The sequence below is a fragment of the Phyllobates terribilis genome, unplaced genomic scaffold, assembly GCF_046119375.1.
Source record: "Phyllobates terribilis strain yellow unplaced genomic scaffold, ASM4611937v1 Scaffold_157__1_contigs__length_4398786, whole genome shotgun sequence".
NCBI classification, from domain to species: Eukaryota; Metazoa; Chordata; class Amphibia; order Anura; family Dendrobatidae; genus Phyllobates; species Phyllobates terribilis.
The window spans coordinates 3791685-3808360 of NW_027362917.1; the positions used below are offsets into that span (position 1 = coordinate 3791685).

Sequence of the window (16676 nt, forward strand, 5' to 3'; positions counted from 1 at the left end):
CAGTTACCCGCACGTTGGAGGATTTGAAGTGTATAAATTGTTTTATTTGTGGTTACCTGTTTTTCTTGTTGCTTGTGTATAATTATGTGTTTCTAGTTATTTATAGGAGTCCTTGGTGGATTTACCGGGAATCCTTTGTACATGGTTGGAGCGTAACCTAGGAATGGACTAAAGACTGTTAAGGACTCGGGGCAGGACAGACCCCTACCTGGTTACGTCTCCCTGTTTTGGTGAAATGGACACCTTGCTTTTCTTCAAAAACTGCACCCGGTTGCGGACACGCCGTGACCATCTTTATGTGTTTTTCTTATTGTACTATTATTGTTTATACCTTGTTATGTTTTTCTAAAAAAAAAAAATATGTTTAGTCCCGGAGTACTAAATTTCACTAGGGGGGAATGTGGCACCCCAGGGGTCTGGTTTCCACAGTAACAGCAATGTTATGTCTGAGAGCAGGTGGGAGGTCTCTTGGTCAGGAATCCTATGCATGCCACACCTCCTGCCCAGTCCTGGGAGGGGAAGAACTTCCCCTATATAAACCTAGGGCTGAGGCAGGGTTAGTGAGTAGAGAAGAAGTAGAGACAGAGAAGCAGATATAGGAAAAGAACATCAGGAGCTCTGTGGGAGCAGTGCTACAAGGAGTCAGGGGCTGGCAGCTGCAGAGCTCGCCCTGACTGAGAAGCTATCACCGGACCCGGAGTCCGAGGCTGTGGGGACTAACTCCTATCCAGCAGCAGAAACCGACCGGCAGGGGATTTCAGGTCCTCTGGCCAAGAAACCCGAAGGCACTGTCACACGCGTGGGACCAGCACCGCCGTCGTGGAGCGGAAGCTACTAGAAGGCCCCGAGTCACCGGCCATACGGGTGAGCACCACACGGTACACTCAGGGATGTGGGCTACTTATACCCGCCTCTAGCAAGGTAGCCAGAAGAGTACAGTTAGTTTGGGAGGCCTACAACTCCGCCTGGCCAGGGGAGATCCCATCTGCTCAAGGACTGACCAGGCCCCAATCGCTAGCCAGTACTCCGGGAGGGTTTATCTTTGTCACCAGTAAAGACCCTGAACTACACCGTACCGTCTCCGAGTGGTTCCTGCTACCCCCATCATCTACGTCGGCTGCCCTGAGGCCATACCCCTCCCGTTGGGGGTGATACTATCACGCTGCACAATCCTACCACCGGCCTCAGCGGTCTGCCCTGCAGCGGCAGCTCCTTCGCTGCATTCAACGGGTGGCGTAGTCGTCCAACATCTACCGCTAATACAGCGCCACTTAGTCTGACTCCCTGGGCACGGACCGGGTCACCGCCACGAGACTACAACCCTCAACAGATCCGGCTCCGGGTAAGCTCCCGCGTGCGCAACGCTGCGCGACACAGGCCCAGGGGTGCGTCACTTCCATGTCTGATGGGGAAAATAAAACAGTTTCCAATTTTTGTGCAAACAGGGGGTAAGCAATAATAAAATGATTGCCCGGCAATGTATGGCTGGGATCTATGTCTCTGAAGGAACCCCTTCTACCACGTCCATAAGCCATAAAAGGGGAGATTTTCCCATTTTCAGCAAAGATATTAGTATTATAAACAATAATTCCAATCATAGACGAACCTCATGTGACACTGGATCAAACTGCCCGAACAGCTGCCCCATGGTGATGGCTTTAGGGTTCACTGTCCGGTAAATCACTTTTTCTTCTTCGCACCCTCGCTCATTCATAAGAGACAGCGTATCAGTGAGGACGTGGAGGACCTTCGTTTTTCCAGAGAACGGCTCTCCAACCAACATAAAACTGCACGGGATAAACAAAACGCAGCATGGTCCATTGTATAAAATGGAAACCGCGAAGAATAAATCCCCCGTCCCATGGACTTCTGTAGTTCCAGCTTACCCGTGTCTGACAATCATCATCTCATACGTCTGGATCATGTCCTCCAGGAAGACCTTCTCGGGCTGGATGTTGTGTCCAGCACAGCTCTCCTGTGCGCATTCAAGGAAATCCTGAGCAAAAGGAAGGTAAAATATTTCATCAGTCTGTTTACAGTGGATCCAATTAGAGGTGGGAGAATACATTTCCAGGACCCAGATCAGTATTCTGTGGCCGCTGGACGGGACCCCTGAGAGCCGCCTCTTAGCTGCCGGCATCCCCGGCTCCTCTTCTGATTATATGGCCTGGTGTACATCATGCTGCAACCATAACATCATGCCAGGCCGGCTAATCTGAAGAAGAGCCGGGGGGCAGGAAGAAATAAGGTGGCTCTCAGGGGTCTCATTCAGTGCCCACTACTGACCTGATGTCACACACAGTGTAGGAAAGACAAAGTGCGACACAAAGGGATGAGGGGAAGGGAGCCCCGACACTAGGGAAAGGGGGAAATGGAGACCTCCTAGGCTGATCTGCAATCACCCTGTCTCCCCTACCGACTCTATATTGGTTCCTCACCAATTGCCGTACAGGAACCTATCCCTGTATTTCCTTAGCGTTTGGCCCTGGATAGGGAAGGGGGGGGTGAGCACTAGTCGATCCCCACTGACAACTAAAGACAGCAACGGGAGACAGACACGGGGGAAGTAGCTTAGCTTGAGTCGACTTCAGAGAGATGGAACACACATCCTCTTAGCACCAGAGAGGAAGTAAGAACTGTACTTGCTCCAAGCCTTCACAAGGGGTCATGTGAATATCACTGGCACCTCTGTGTAGCAACCAGGAAGTATTTAAACACCCAGGCCTGATTGTCAATTAGAGCAGGAGGGAGGTAGCCGCTGGGTCCTACAGTGAGACCGCTAAGAAGATGTCTGTAATGCCAAACGAAGGGATCTCCTGCAACCAACTGCAGGGCGACTGTCACATCTGACGCACCCATGACACCTGGCCATTGGATCAGTCTCCTGCAAATTGATTCATTCATCTAAAAAAAAATGTCTCCATAATCTACAACTAAACTAGCGATAAATCACTCACAGATGTTTCAACCATTTTTTTTCTACATCAGATCATCTTGCATTGGAGGTATAAGTGAGCCCCCTTACCGCTGGTGCCCCTGTGCAGCTGCCCAGGTTGCACTAATGGGACCGGACGATGAGTGACAAGGTCATGTAACCCAATTCCAAAGCAGTGGATCAGGATCGGGTGATTTCAATGGGATTGGTCTACCATCTACTGTGTATGGGGGCCTCATGACAGATTATGTTGGGGGACATAAAAATCGGCCGGTTGGAATTTAATCACCCGATCCTTACTTTCTGACCGTGAAATTAGCAGCTGCCATAAGATTCTGGCAGCGACTCTGTCATAGAGAAAACAGGAACGAGCATTCCTGAATATGGGGGAGCCGGGAAAGACGGAAGGAAGGAAGGAAGGGAGACACAGATCCATTACTAGTGGGTTGGTGGAACCCCACAGGAATAGTTCACCTCAGATTTATAAAAAAGTGACGACCGGCCCCTCCAGCTTAAGCTCCTCCTACTCCCATGTTCTCCAGTCCGTACACAAGCTAAGGAAGAGCAGACAACACCAGCAGAACAGTACAACCCATTCTGAAAAATTCAGAAATGTGAGAAAACAGGTTATGCAAATAACAGCAAAAAAACACACAGTCCTAGGTACAACTCACTGGACCTGACAACTGCGATGAGCTGGCGATGCTGGAAAAGAGCCCTAGTGCGCCAACCCCAGACCAGATGACCGCCATCAGGAAAGGGTCGCGCCGCATCTAGAAACAAAAAAATACTTCTGCCATGGGAGGGTGCTGTGTCTCCCTTCCTTCCTTCGCTGAAAAGGATTTTACAGGTAAGTTCTTACCAAAATCCGTCTTTCAGCAGCAGAAGGGAAGGAAGGGAGACACAGATCCATTACTAGTGGGACGTCCCAAAGCAGTCCAAAATTCTAGGGTGGGAAATAGTGGCAGAATCTCCAACACCCCAACAACTTAGGTAAGTGCGCAACCAGCGCCGAATAAAAAATAAAATAAAATAAAGAGGTAACTTAAACCACCGCCGCCTGCAGGACCCTGCGTCCCAAGGCCGCATCGGCGGAAGCACTCACGTCCACTTTATAAAATTTAGTAAAGGTGTGAACGGAGCGCCAGGTAGCCGCCCGGCAGAGCTGCGCTGCCGAGGCCCCCTGACGAAAAGCCAATGACGAACCAACAGCCCTCGTGGAATGAGCTCGAACTTTAACCGGACAAGGCTCGCCCTTGAGCCGGTACGCTTCCAGGATAGCCGAACGTATCCACCGAGCTATAGTGTCCTTGGAAGCACGCTGACCACGTCGACGACCAGCAGGAATCACAAAAAGAGAGTCCAATTTCCGAAAACCTTGCATGATTGTAAGATAGAACTTCAATGCCCGCACCAAATCCAACGAGTGCAAGGCCCACTCCTTTGGACTCTTCGGCTTCAGACAGAGAGAAGGTAACACGATGTCCTGATTGACGTGGAAATGCGACACCACTTTAAGTAAAAAATCTCCACGGGTACGAAGCACCACACGATCCGGAAGAAATTCCAGAAAAGGTGGCGAGCAAGACAGTGCCGCCAACTCCGAAACCCTTCTCAAAGAGGTGACCGCTACCAGGAAGGCCACCTTCCAAGAAAGCAAGTAAAGCGTAGCCGAATCCATACGCTCAAAAGGCTCATGCTGAAGAGCTTCCAGGAATAGATTAAGCCGCCAAGGAGCCACAACCGCCTCCCGAGGCGGAAACTGATGAGCAACCCCATGAAAAAAAGAACGCACGTCCCTACGTGAAGCAATAGGCCTTCAAAAAAGCGCGGATAGTGCAGATACCTGACCTCGTAAGGTACCAACTGCTAGACCCTTGGCCAAACCATATTGCAGAAAAGCCAAGAAGTTGGGGATGGAAAAAACCCTCGGGTTCCTTGACGATCCAGAACACCAAGAATAAAAAGACTCCCAAGTTCTGTGATAAATCCTAGTCGTAGCTGGACCTCTGGCAGAAATAACCTCGGACGAAAAACCACGACGGTTCAAGATCTCGGTCTCAAGTGCCACGCCGTCAAACAAAGTGACTTCAGGTCCGGATGACGAATGGGCTCTTGGATTAACAGGTCCGGGCGAAGAGGCAGTGGAAACGGAGGCGCCGCCAGAAGAGACACCAGCGTCGAACACCACGTCCTCCGTGGCCAATCCGGCGCTACCAAAATTGCTGATACTCTTTCCAGTTTGATCCGCCGAATCACCAAAGGAAGTAAGGATACTGGCGGAAACACATAGATCAGCTCGAACTGGTCCCACGGGGCCACTAGAGCATCTACCGCCACAGCCTCCGGGTCCCTGTACCTGGACATGAATGTCGGAACCCTGGCGTTCAGCCTGGATGCCATCAAATCCACCTGAGGAGTCCCCCACCGGGAGCACAGCAGTGCAAACACTTCCGGATGAAGACTCCATTCTCCGGGATCCACCTGCTCGCGACTGAGGAAGTCCGCCGAGATATTCAGCACACCTGGGATATGAATCGCGGAGATGGCTGGAACCCTGGACTCGGCCCAAACCAGGATCCGAGAGACCTCCATCATGAGTCTGGAACTCCTCGTCCCGCCCTGATGGTTGATATACGCGACAGCCGTCGCATTGTCCGACTGAATCCGGACCGGCAGACCGCTCAAAAGGACCGTCCAATGTCGGAGGCAGAGAAAAATTGCTCTCAACTCCAGAATGTTGATCGGTAGAGACGACTCCTCTGACGACCAGACCCCCTGAACCCAGAGGTCGTTCCAAACCCCCCCCCAGCCAGTCAGGCTGGCATCGGTGGAAATCACCGACCACCTTGGGAGAAGAAAGGATTTCCCCAGGGATAGAGTTTCTGGACGTAACCACCATCCAAGAGACTCTCGCACCCTGCGGGAGATAACGACCGAGCGATCCAGTGAAGTCGGCGATCGATCCCAACTGGTCAGAATAAGATTTTGGAGATCCCGGGAATGAAATTGTGCAAACGGTACGGCTTCTATTGTCGCCACCATCAGACCCAGAAGGCGCATGCATTCCCGAAGGGACATTGCCATCGCCGACCTCATAGCCTGGACATGGCGACGAAGGTTCGTTTGTTTGTCCGGAGGCAGGGACACCACTGCCCGTACTGTGTCGAAATGCATCCCCAAGAACAGGATTGACTGCGTCGGTTTTAATGACGACTTCTTCCAATTGACCAGCCACCCGAAGTCCTCCAGGTGCTGGAGGGAGAGATCGCGAGCAGTCATCGCCTCCTCCGCTGTGGGCGACACAATCAACAGGTCGTCCAGGTTGGGTAGAATCATAACTCCTTGTTTTCCAAGAAGCGCCATGAGTGGCGCCAGAATCTTTGTAAAAACCCTGGGTGCCGAGGCCAACCCGAATGGTAGGGCCACAAACTGGTAATGGGCCTGACCTATGGCGAAACGCAGGAAACGCTGGTGAGCTCTGCCGATAGGGACATGCAAATAGGTGTCGCGGATGTCGATCGACACCAAGAAATCGTACTGCGACAGGGCCGCTACGACAGAGCGGAGAGACTCCATGCGGAATTTCCGGGTCCGGACATGCAGATTCAAATCTTTGAGATCCAGAATGGGGCGAAACTTGTCCTCCTTTTTGGTGACCACAAAAAGGTTGGAGTAAAACCCCCTTCCCCGGTCCTCTGGCGGAACCGGGACCACCACACCCTGCTGCAGAAGAGTGTCTACCTCCCGCAGCAGTGCTGCAGCCAGCTTGGGCTCGGACGGGGTGCGTGACTGACAAAACCTGTCAGGGGGACGAGAGTGAAACTCTATGAAATAGCCTGCCAACATAACTCGCGTCACCCAGGCATCTGAAATGTGGGACGCCCAAATCGACCCGAATTGTAGCAGACGACCTCCCACCCGAGAGCCCTCGAGCGGAATCCTGGCGTCAGTCCGCCTTAGCGGGCTTCTTGTCAACCTCCCGTTTGTCCTGACGGAAATGTTGCTTCCAGGAAATACGGGATTTCTGGGTGGACTTCTTACCGGAAGCCGAGGGACGACCCGATCCCCAAGAAGGCTGACCGAACCGCCCCCTGGTCCGAAAGGACCGACGACCACCACTGGCACTTGACCTGCCAGACGTGGAAGCCGCCGCCTTCCGCTGAGGCAAGGCAGCATCCTTAGCCTTGGCCTTAGCAATCAGCTCCGTGAGGTCCGAACCAAAAAGATGACCGCCTTTGTACGCTAGACTAAGCAAACCTTGTTTGGATACTGCGTCTCCAGTCCACTGTTTATGCCACAGAGCTCTCCTGACTGTGACGGCCGAAGATTGAGACCTGGACAGAATGGAAGTAGTATCCAGTACTGCGTCCCTGCCATAATGTGTCGCCTCTTCCAACAGCTGGAAAAGCCTTTCCACTTCCGACAGCGGAGTTCCATCCTGCCATGCCGTCCGCAGCTGGTCCAACCACCGCAGAGAAGCCTCACCGGCCCACATGGCCCCCAAGACTGCACGGAATCCATGACCCGCGGCCTCGTAGATGGACTTCGCCGCTAACTCCGTTCTTCTGTCCAGAGGCTCCTGAAGACTGGCCTTCCCTTTAACAGGAAGCAAGGAAGATTTGCTAAGCTGAGACAGAGGAAGGTCCACTTCAGGGGAGGGAACCCAATTAGCGATCGTCTCCGTGGCGCAGGGATACAAGGCATAAAAAAAACGCATCCCCTGGAAGCATTTATCCGGACACCGGCGTTCTTTCTCCACTGCCTCGTTAAGTTCATCATGCGCCGGTAATGTTGAACGAGCCCGACGCGACTCCTGATACAGCCGGGCCGACTTGCCAGGCTTTGTCAGCTCTTCAGACAGCTGTAACGCTTCCCGCATGGCTCCAATAAGAGCATCCACGCGGCCCGAAAGCGAAGCAGGACGACTCTGCCGATCCTCATCCTCAGAATCAGAGATTTCACCAACCGAGCTTGTTGGTGAATCTGGAGCCTCCGATGCACCGCACGGAGGAGACAGCGCCACCCTGTGGCGCTTCTTGCCTCGTGGTGTCGGTTGCGACTTAGCTGACACCCAATGACCCAGGAGGTTAGAAAGACTGTCAATGGAGCGGGTGAGAGCCTCCACTTTAACATCACTAAGGGTCGAACTTGACGCCGTCGAAGACCTGGGTGTATCAGAAATGCGAGACCGATCCTGAAAAGGATCGGGAGAGAGGTCCGCGCCCCCTGGTCCCTGATCCGTCATGCCTCCCACATCAGATGCCAGCATGTTAGAATGAGTATGGTAACCTAGGGTGTGCGAAAATAGCTAACACAGCCTGCTTCCACAAAAAAAAAATTCCCCCTTTTTTTTTTTTTTTTTTTTACTTTTAAGGCACTGAAGGGTTAAAACTCTCCTCTAGAGAGAGTTACCCCAGCCCTGCAGAGCAAAAGTTAACCTAACAAACTGGGGAGAAGCGCCCTCTGAAACAGAAGTGTGCACCCCCAGAAAGAGTTAACAGCCCTGTTGAGCAGACCCCTTCAGAAGGGGTTAATGCTGCTGACACGCTAAATACCTCACTGCCTTAAGAGGTCAGAGAAGTGAGAGTGTCCAGAAAAGCGGTAGCGGCAAATAGCACCTTGCCTGCCTTAGCAGGTCAGCCAAGGTGCTCTGCAATGGAAAGAACAAAAAGGGAGCCTCTGCCTACAGGCAGAAACGACTCACCAGTGCCGCGGTGACTGCTCCTTCTGAGCTGTGAGGGCGGTGAACGGGGAGCAGAGAGCCGGAGGTGCACGTGGAGGGAAGCCGGAAGGAGGGAGAGGGGCGGAGAGCTCAGCGCGCGCTAAGCCAGGAGCTTCCTGTCAGAACTACAATGACAGGAAGCCGAACGACGCGAAGCCCGGCCCCCCGAGCTCACTCACAGAGCCCGCGCTCAGAGAGAAAGCGCGCGCTCTCCTGAAGGCTTCCTGCCTAAAAGTGACGGCAGGAAGCCAAGATAATAAAGCCACGCCCCCCGTTCCAACGGAGCCGTGCTCCTCCGTCCCTGCTCCCCAGCCCCCAGGGTCAGGGAATGCAGCGGTGATCCTCATACACCGTCTGCAAATACAGAAAAGCAGAAAATCACCACATGAAATAACGGCGGCGGCCGCACTCATACACAGAGCACTTACCCCGCTGTGCGCCACAGGGACCCCCAGGGATGTGTGGCGCTGTGGCCCTTGCTCCCCCCACGGCGGAGCGCGCAGGGACCCCACAGGCGGTGTGCGTCTCCGCCAGGAAGCGCCCTATGTACCCCGGGGCCGGCAGGTTACTGCGGGGACCTCCTTAAGGGGTACGCAGGTCTGCCAGGGGAGGGCAGGGGTCCCGGCAGCGCCGAGACCCCCTGAGACCTCTAGACCACGGGGGGTCCAGGTCTCCTGTGGTAAAAATAAAAAATCTTCTGAGGAGCTGCAAAGGCAGCGACTATCCTCTGCGACCTCAAATTTCAGACTGGAGAACATGGGAGTAGGAGGAGCTTAAGTTGGAGGGGCCGGTCGTCACTTTTTATAAATCTGAGGTGATCTATCCCTGTGGGGCTCCGCCAACCCACTAGTAATGGATCTGTGTCTCCCTTCCTTCCCTTCTGCTGCTGAAAGATAACTATCATCCAAATGATAGCAGGCCAGCTATATAGGAGCTATCAGTTGCCATTAATATGCAATTTTATTACCTGGTGTAAATGCCGCTGTTCTCCTGAATCCGGTGTTTTTCTTTTGCTCCTGCACCTCTCCATTCCTGAGATATAGCCTCTTTATAGAAATCTAGTTCATAATTTTTAATAGCCAAGTGGGCGTGGTCATCAAGTCCTCTCTGTGGGAGTCTTCAGGAAGGCCTTGCCCAGTTGGCTTAAAGGGCTAGAGGAGAGTGACAGATGTCAGGAACGGAGGGGGGCAGGAAGAAAAGGAAAACAATGCCGGAGTCAGGAGAACAGCGGCATTTACATATTTATGGCGAAGGACAAGTCCTCTTTAAGTCTTGGAAAACCCCTTTAAGACACTATTATATTTTAATACCTTATAGTCGGCTTCCGGAAGTTGAATGCCAGGGAACAGGTCGCTGGTAATCCCATTGAACAGAGGAATATCATGAGACAAAAATTTGGGTTTGTTTACATCCTTAATTGACGGCAAGAGCTAAATAGAATGAAAAAGGATTAAATGATAAAATAATTCATATACAATATGACATGAAACAATATTAAAAGTGAGGAACCCCATTACAAAGGAGCAGTCAGCTCTTGTGGTATGTCTGTATTAGTAAAGAATAGTATTCTCCAAAAAATAAGGATGAAACCCCTTTTCCTAAAACTCTACATTGTATCGTCCCTCTGTTATACCTCCTGGAAATGTATGTGTAAATGACATATAATGTATATATAATCTATATAGGGGACAACCCTATACAATCTGACTGTGCCCAAACAGTGGTGACATTGTCAGACTGTGTAGGGTACTCGGTATTGCCAGATTTCAATTAATTCCTACATTTCCAGGAATGATAAAAGAGGAACGGAACGCTGCTGAGTTGCAGTAAATTATGCTGCAGAATTGTTTCTCCATGGGGAATAGATGTGGCCTCTGTGTTGCACTGTTAATTGCCGGCTGCAGAATGAGTTAAGTGAGATACTGTCAGTGAACTCGTTTTTGCTGGCTGACGGGGAGTTTGTAAATGTTTTATCTGTCTTTTTCTGAGCTCCTCTCAGTTTATTTATGACCACAGACCTTATCAAAATTGAATGTGCAGGGAATCAAAAAGCCGGTGAAAGCCAAGCGATGCAAAATTTTTAATAAAAAACAATTGTTAAGATGATTTTTAGCCTAAAATACATGCGTTTAAGTTAAAAATCAAACTGTCCCATAAGATGAACAAGCTACGTGTTTAACAACTATCATAGAATCATAGAATGGCAGAGTTGGAAGGGACCTCCTGGGTCATCTGGTCCAACCCCCTGCTCAAAGCAGGTTTCACTAAATCATCTCAGACAGATGTCTGTCCAGCCTCTGTTTGAAGACGTCCATTGAAGGGGAACTCACCACCTCTCGTGGCAGCCTGTTCCACTCATTAATCACCCTAACTGTCAAAAAGTTTAAAACTATAGTTTTGACACTTTTGCACAGATGAGATCTAACAAGCCAGGAACAGTAATGTGCAGACATTATTTGCAAGTCTCTGTCTGCTATTATAAAATCAGACAGCTGTAATTTTTGTGATCCAAATGCTTCTCGGTAAGATGGTAATGCTATCCTATACGAGATGTAAAGCGACCAACAGTTCAGAACTTACAAGAATCTCTTCATTTTCATGGGGGAATTTCAGCTTCAGATTGCCAGCAGCGGTCAGCACAGCCTTTACTGCACGCATCCCATAATCATAATGGAACTGGGACGAGAGCGGCTCCGAGCACAGCCGGTAAGTCATTACCATCTTCACCGAGAGAGGTTTAGCGTGCAGAAAAGCGTAAGAATAAAGGCCGATCTCCGCAATCAGAGCATAGTTGGGGACCATCATTGCTACAGTCCGGAAAAGAACCAGAAATGCGCAAACCAGATGGGTCAGTCAACAAATGAAACTAAATTACTGTAAACTAGGCAGAGAGCCGGGGAACCCATTATGTCCATTTACACTATCCTCCACCCCAGACCTAAAAGTGATGTGTCTATTCCACATCAGAGGAAAGTCAGTCAAAGTGTGGTTAAAGGGGTATTCCCATCTCCAAGATCCAGTCCCAATATGTAATAGGGGTAATAATAATAATGTTTGCAAATATCTCCAATTAGAAATGTAGTATAGTTCTTCTGATTAGCTATGTTGCTTACCCCCATGTGCAGGACATTGCAGTAGCTTAGGTTTCCATGGTTACGACCACTCATAGTAACAGTTAGTTACTTGCTAGTGGTCGTAACCATGGATACCTAAGCTACTGCTATGTCCTGCACATGGGGTAAGCGACATAGCTAATCAGAAGAACTATACTACATTTCCAATTGGAGGTATTTGCTATTAATATTATTATTACACCTATTACATATTGGGATAGAATCTTGGAGATGGGAATACTCCTTTAACACTTTCCAAATCTCTCTCCACACCTCTACTGTGTCCATTTTGGAAAATAGGAGAATGGGACATCAATATTAAGGAGCTTGCAGAAATGAGGGCATCAGGTGTGGTGATTATACATAGGAAATGTGCAATCTCATATAGGTTTGGGGGAGAATAATCCCTTTGATGAAATCTTATGTTTCTTTTGTAAACCTAGTATTTACTTGAAAGTTTGTGAACCCCTCAAAAATTTCTGTATTACTGCATAAATTTGACTTAAAGCTACATCAGTCTGTGAGGTCACAAAGTAACTCAAGGTAACCGCTAAGCAACTAAAGGCCTCTCCTCACATTAGCTAATGTAATTGTTCATGAGTCCACCATCAGAAAGACAATGAACAACAATGGCGAGCATGGCAGGATTGCAAGGAGAAAGGCAATGCGATTTAAAATGTCACTGCTAAAACTCACCTGGGCACATCAATAGGTAACTGGAATAATGCTTTGTGGAAGGATGAGGCCAAGATAGAGATTTTAAGTGAGAAGCTATATGTTTGCAGAAAGAAAATACTGCATTACAGCATAAGAACCTCCTATCATCTATGAAACACAAAGATGGTAATCGTAACATGCTTTGGGCCTGTTTTGCTGCACTTGGCCAAGGACGGCTGCCATCATTGATGGAACAATGAATTCTAAAATCTATCAGCAAATGCTAAAGGAAAATATCAGGATATCAGTTCATGTACTGAATCTCAAGAAAACGTGGGTCATGCAGCAAGACAATGGCCCAAAGACACAAGTCGTTCTACAAAAGAATGGTTGAATAAACATAAAGCTTTGGAATGGCCGAGTCATAGTCCTGAGCTTAATCCTATAGAAATGTTGTGGAAGGACCCGATGCAAGGCACTGGGACTCTTTACCTTGAGGTTATCCGGCAGCTCAGAACGTCCCGCATAGCCAGGATTCATGGTAATGGCTAAGAAGCAATTTGGGTTAAGCTTCAGCTCTGTTCCTTCGAAGTTGAACATGTCCATCTTCGTCTGGATGGCTCTCTGGATGCGCAGAATCTGTTGGGCCACCACGGACAACACCTCCAGCTCAATACGGTTAAACTCATCAAAACACGCCCATGTTCCCGATGATGCCAGCCCTTTGAAAAACTAAAAAAAAGTATATACAGTACAGACCAAAAGTTTGGACACACCTTCTCATTTAAAGATTTTCTGCATTTACATGACTATGAAAATTGTACATTCACACTGAAGGCATCAAATTATTAATTAACACATGTGGAATTATATACTTAACAAAAAAGTGTGAAACAACTGAAAATATGTCTTATATTCTAGGTTCTTCAAAGTAGCCACCTTTTGCTTTGATGACTGCTTTGCACACTCTTGGCATTCTCTTGATGAGCTTCAAGAGGTAGTCACCGGAAATGGTCTTCCAACAATCTTGAAGGAGTTCCCAGAGATGCTTAGCACTTGTTGGCCCTTTTGCCTTCACTCTGCGGTCCAGCTCACCCCAAACCATCTCGATTGGGTTCAGGTCTGGTGACTGTGGAGGCCAGGTCATCTGGCGTAGCACCCCATCACTCTCTTTCTTGGTCAAATAGCCCTTACACAGCCTGGAGGTGTGTTTGGGGTCATTGTCCTGTTGAAAAATAAATAGCATGCTGCTGCAAGATGCTGTGGTAGCCATGCTGGTTCAGTATGCCTTCAATTTTGAATAAATCCCAAACAGTGTCACCAGCAAAGCACCCCCACACCATCACACCTCCTCCTCCATGCTTCACGGTGGGAACCAGGCATGTAGAGTCCATCCGTTCACCTTTTCTGCGTCGCACAAAGACACGGTGGCTGGAACCAAAGATCTCAAATTTGGACTCATCAGACCAAAGCACAATTTTCCACTGGTCTAATGTCCATTCCTTGTGTTCTTTAGCCCAAACAACTCTCTTCTGCTTGTTTCCTAGCAGCTATTTTACCATGAAGGCATGCTGCACAAAGTCGCCTCTTAACAGTCGTTTAAGAGATGCGTCTGCTGCTAGAACTCTGTGTGGCATTGACCTCGTCTCTAATCTGAGCTGCTGTTAACCTGCGATTTCTGAGGCTGGTGACTCGGATAAACTTATCCTCAGAAGCAGAGGTGACTCTTGGTCTTCCTTTCTTGGGGCTGTCCTCATGTGAGCCAGTTTCTTAGTAGCGCTTGATGGTTTTTGCAACTGCACTTGGGGACACTTTCAAAGTTTTCCCAATTTTTCGCACTGACTGACCTTAATTTCTTAAAGTAATGATGGCCACTCGTTTTTCTTTACTTAGCTGCTTATTTCTTGCCATAATACAAATTCTAACAGTCTATTCAATAGGACTATCAGCTGTGTATCCACCATACTTCTGCACAGCGCAACTGATGGTCCCAACACCATTTATAAGGCAAGAAATCCCACTTATTAAACCTGACAGGGCACACCTGTGAAGTGAAAACCATTTCCGGTGACTACCTCTTGAAGCTCATCAAGAGAACGCCAAGAGTGTGCAAAGCAGTCATCAAAGCAAAAGGTGGCTACTTTGAAGAACCTAGAATATAAGACATATTTTCTGTTGTTTCACACGTTTTTGTTAAGTATATAATTCCACATATGTTAATTCATAGTTTTGATGCTTTCAGTGTGAATGTACAATTTTCATAGTCATGAAAATACAGAAAAATCTTTAAATGAGAATGTGTGTCCAAACTTTTGGTCTGTACTGTATAATCAAAAGATGTCAGCAGAACATCGGATGGAGTCAGTTTATTATCTGCAATGGAGCAGCTTAACATTGTATGTACCTTTGACATTGCTATGTAGTCCAAACCATCAGAGCAGTTAAAGACCACACACTGCACGGCCAGCGCCTTGGCCAAATCTTTGGTGGTCTCAGTTTTTCCTGTGCCGGCCGGACCTTCTGGAGCTCCACCAAGATTTAGATAAAAAGCACCGATCTACCAATGAAACATGAAAGAACTGGTATGAAATATCAATAATAATTGCTAATAAGTTTCATGCATCATACAAAAGTCAAAAACATTTCTGAGCATAACCCATCACATCATAGCAGAGTCCGCTAGCATCGGTCAGTGAGCGGAGTGATGACCAGGCATGGGGAGCTGCCCAGGTACTCATAGGCGGACTTCACATTGCAGTTGATGATTCGCACTCTCGCATTCTCATTCTCCCAGTAATAGCGGAGTTGGGCAAGCCACCGGAAGTCTGTTCATGAGAAACTCCTGAGGAATGTAGGAAAAGATAGTCAACCTCTAAGACACTGCAGAATCACAAGGGAGAGTTTCTAAAGGGAAGGCAAATGCACATACATTATAGGACAAAACTCCTAGTCACCGAATTCTGCTTTTTTCATTTAGTCCCATTGCCCACGGTGTATAACATCCGGACTCTCAGCCCCCAGTTTATAAAATCCGGCCTCTCGCCTCCCCCGGTGTATAACATCCACCCCTCGCCCCTAGTTTAGTATAACATCTCTCCCCTCGCCCCCCCCGCCAGTGTATAAAATCCATCCCCTCAACCCCACTGTATAACATCCAACCCCAAGCGCTCCTTTGCATAACATCTGGCCCCCAGGGTATAACATCCGGCCCCCAGCCCCGGTGTATAACATCTGTCCCCTCGCTCCCTCCCCCTGGTGTATAACACCCGGCCTCTCGCCCCCCCGGTGTATAATATCCGTCCCCTCGCCCCCCCCCGCCAGTGTATAAAATCCATCCCCTCAACCCCACTGTATAACATCCAACCCCAAGCCCTCCTTTGCATAACATCTGGCCCCCAGGGTATAACATCCGGCCCCCAGCCCCGGTGTATAACATCTGTCCCCTCGCTCCCTCCCCCTGGTGTATAACATCCGGCCTCTCGCCCCCCCGGTGTATAATATCCGTCCCCTCGCCCCCCCCCGCCAGTGTATAAAATCCATCCCCTCAACCCCACTGTATAACATCCAACCCCAAGCCCTTCTTTGCATAATATCCGGCCCCCAGCCCCGGTGTATAACATCTGTCCCCTCGCTCCCTCCCCCTTGTGTATAACATCTGGCCTCTCGCCCCCCCGGTGTATAATATCCGTCCCCTCGCCCCGGTGTATAATATCCGTCCCCCCGCCCCTGGTGTATAATATCCGTCCCCTCGCCCCTGGTGTATAATATCCGTCCCCTCGCCCCTGGTGAATAATATCCGTCCCCTCGCACCTGGTGTATAATATCCGTCCCCTCGCCCCTGGTGTATAATATCCGTCCCCTCGCACCTGGTGTATAATATCTGTCCCCTCACCCCGGTGTATAATATAAGTCCCCTCACCCCGGTATATAATATCCGTCCCCTCGCACCTGGTGTATAATATCCGTCCCCACGCCCCTGGTGTATAATATCCGTCCCCCCGCCCCTGGTGAATAATATCCGTCCCCTCGCACCTGGTGTATAATATCTGTCCCCTCACCCCTGGTGTATAATATCCGTCCCCTCGCACCTGGTGTATAATATCCGTCCCCTCGCCCCTGGTGTATAATATCCGTCCCCACGCCCCCCGGTGTATAATATCCGTCCCCTCACCCCGGTATATAATATCCGTCCCCTTGCTCCTCAGTGTATAACATCCAGCCCTCGGACAGTATAACATCTAGCCCC

At 49.4% G+C, this 16676-nt stretch overlaps 1 pseudogene; it reads right to left on the minus strand.

The window, feature by feature from the left end:
* The window catches only part of LOC141207018 (dynein axonemal heavy chain 12-like), a 74413-nt pseudogene that overhangs the window by 14760 nt on the left and 42977 nt on the right, over positions 1-16676 (minus strand).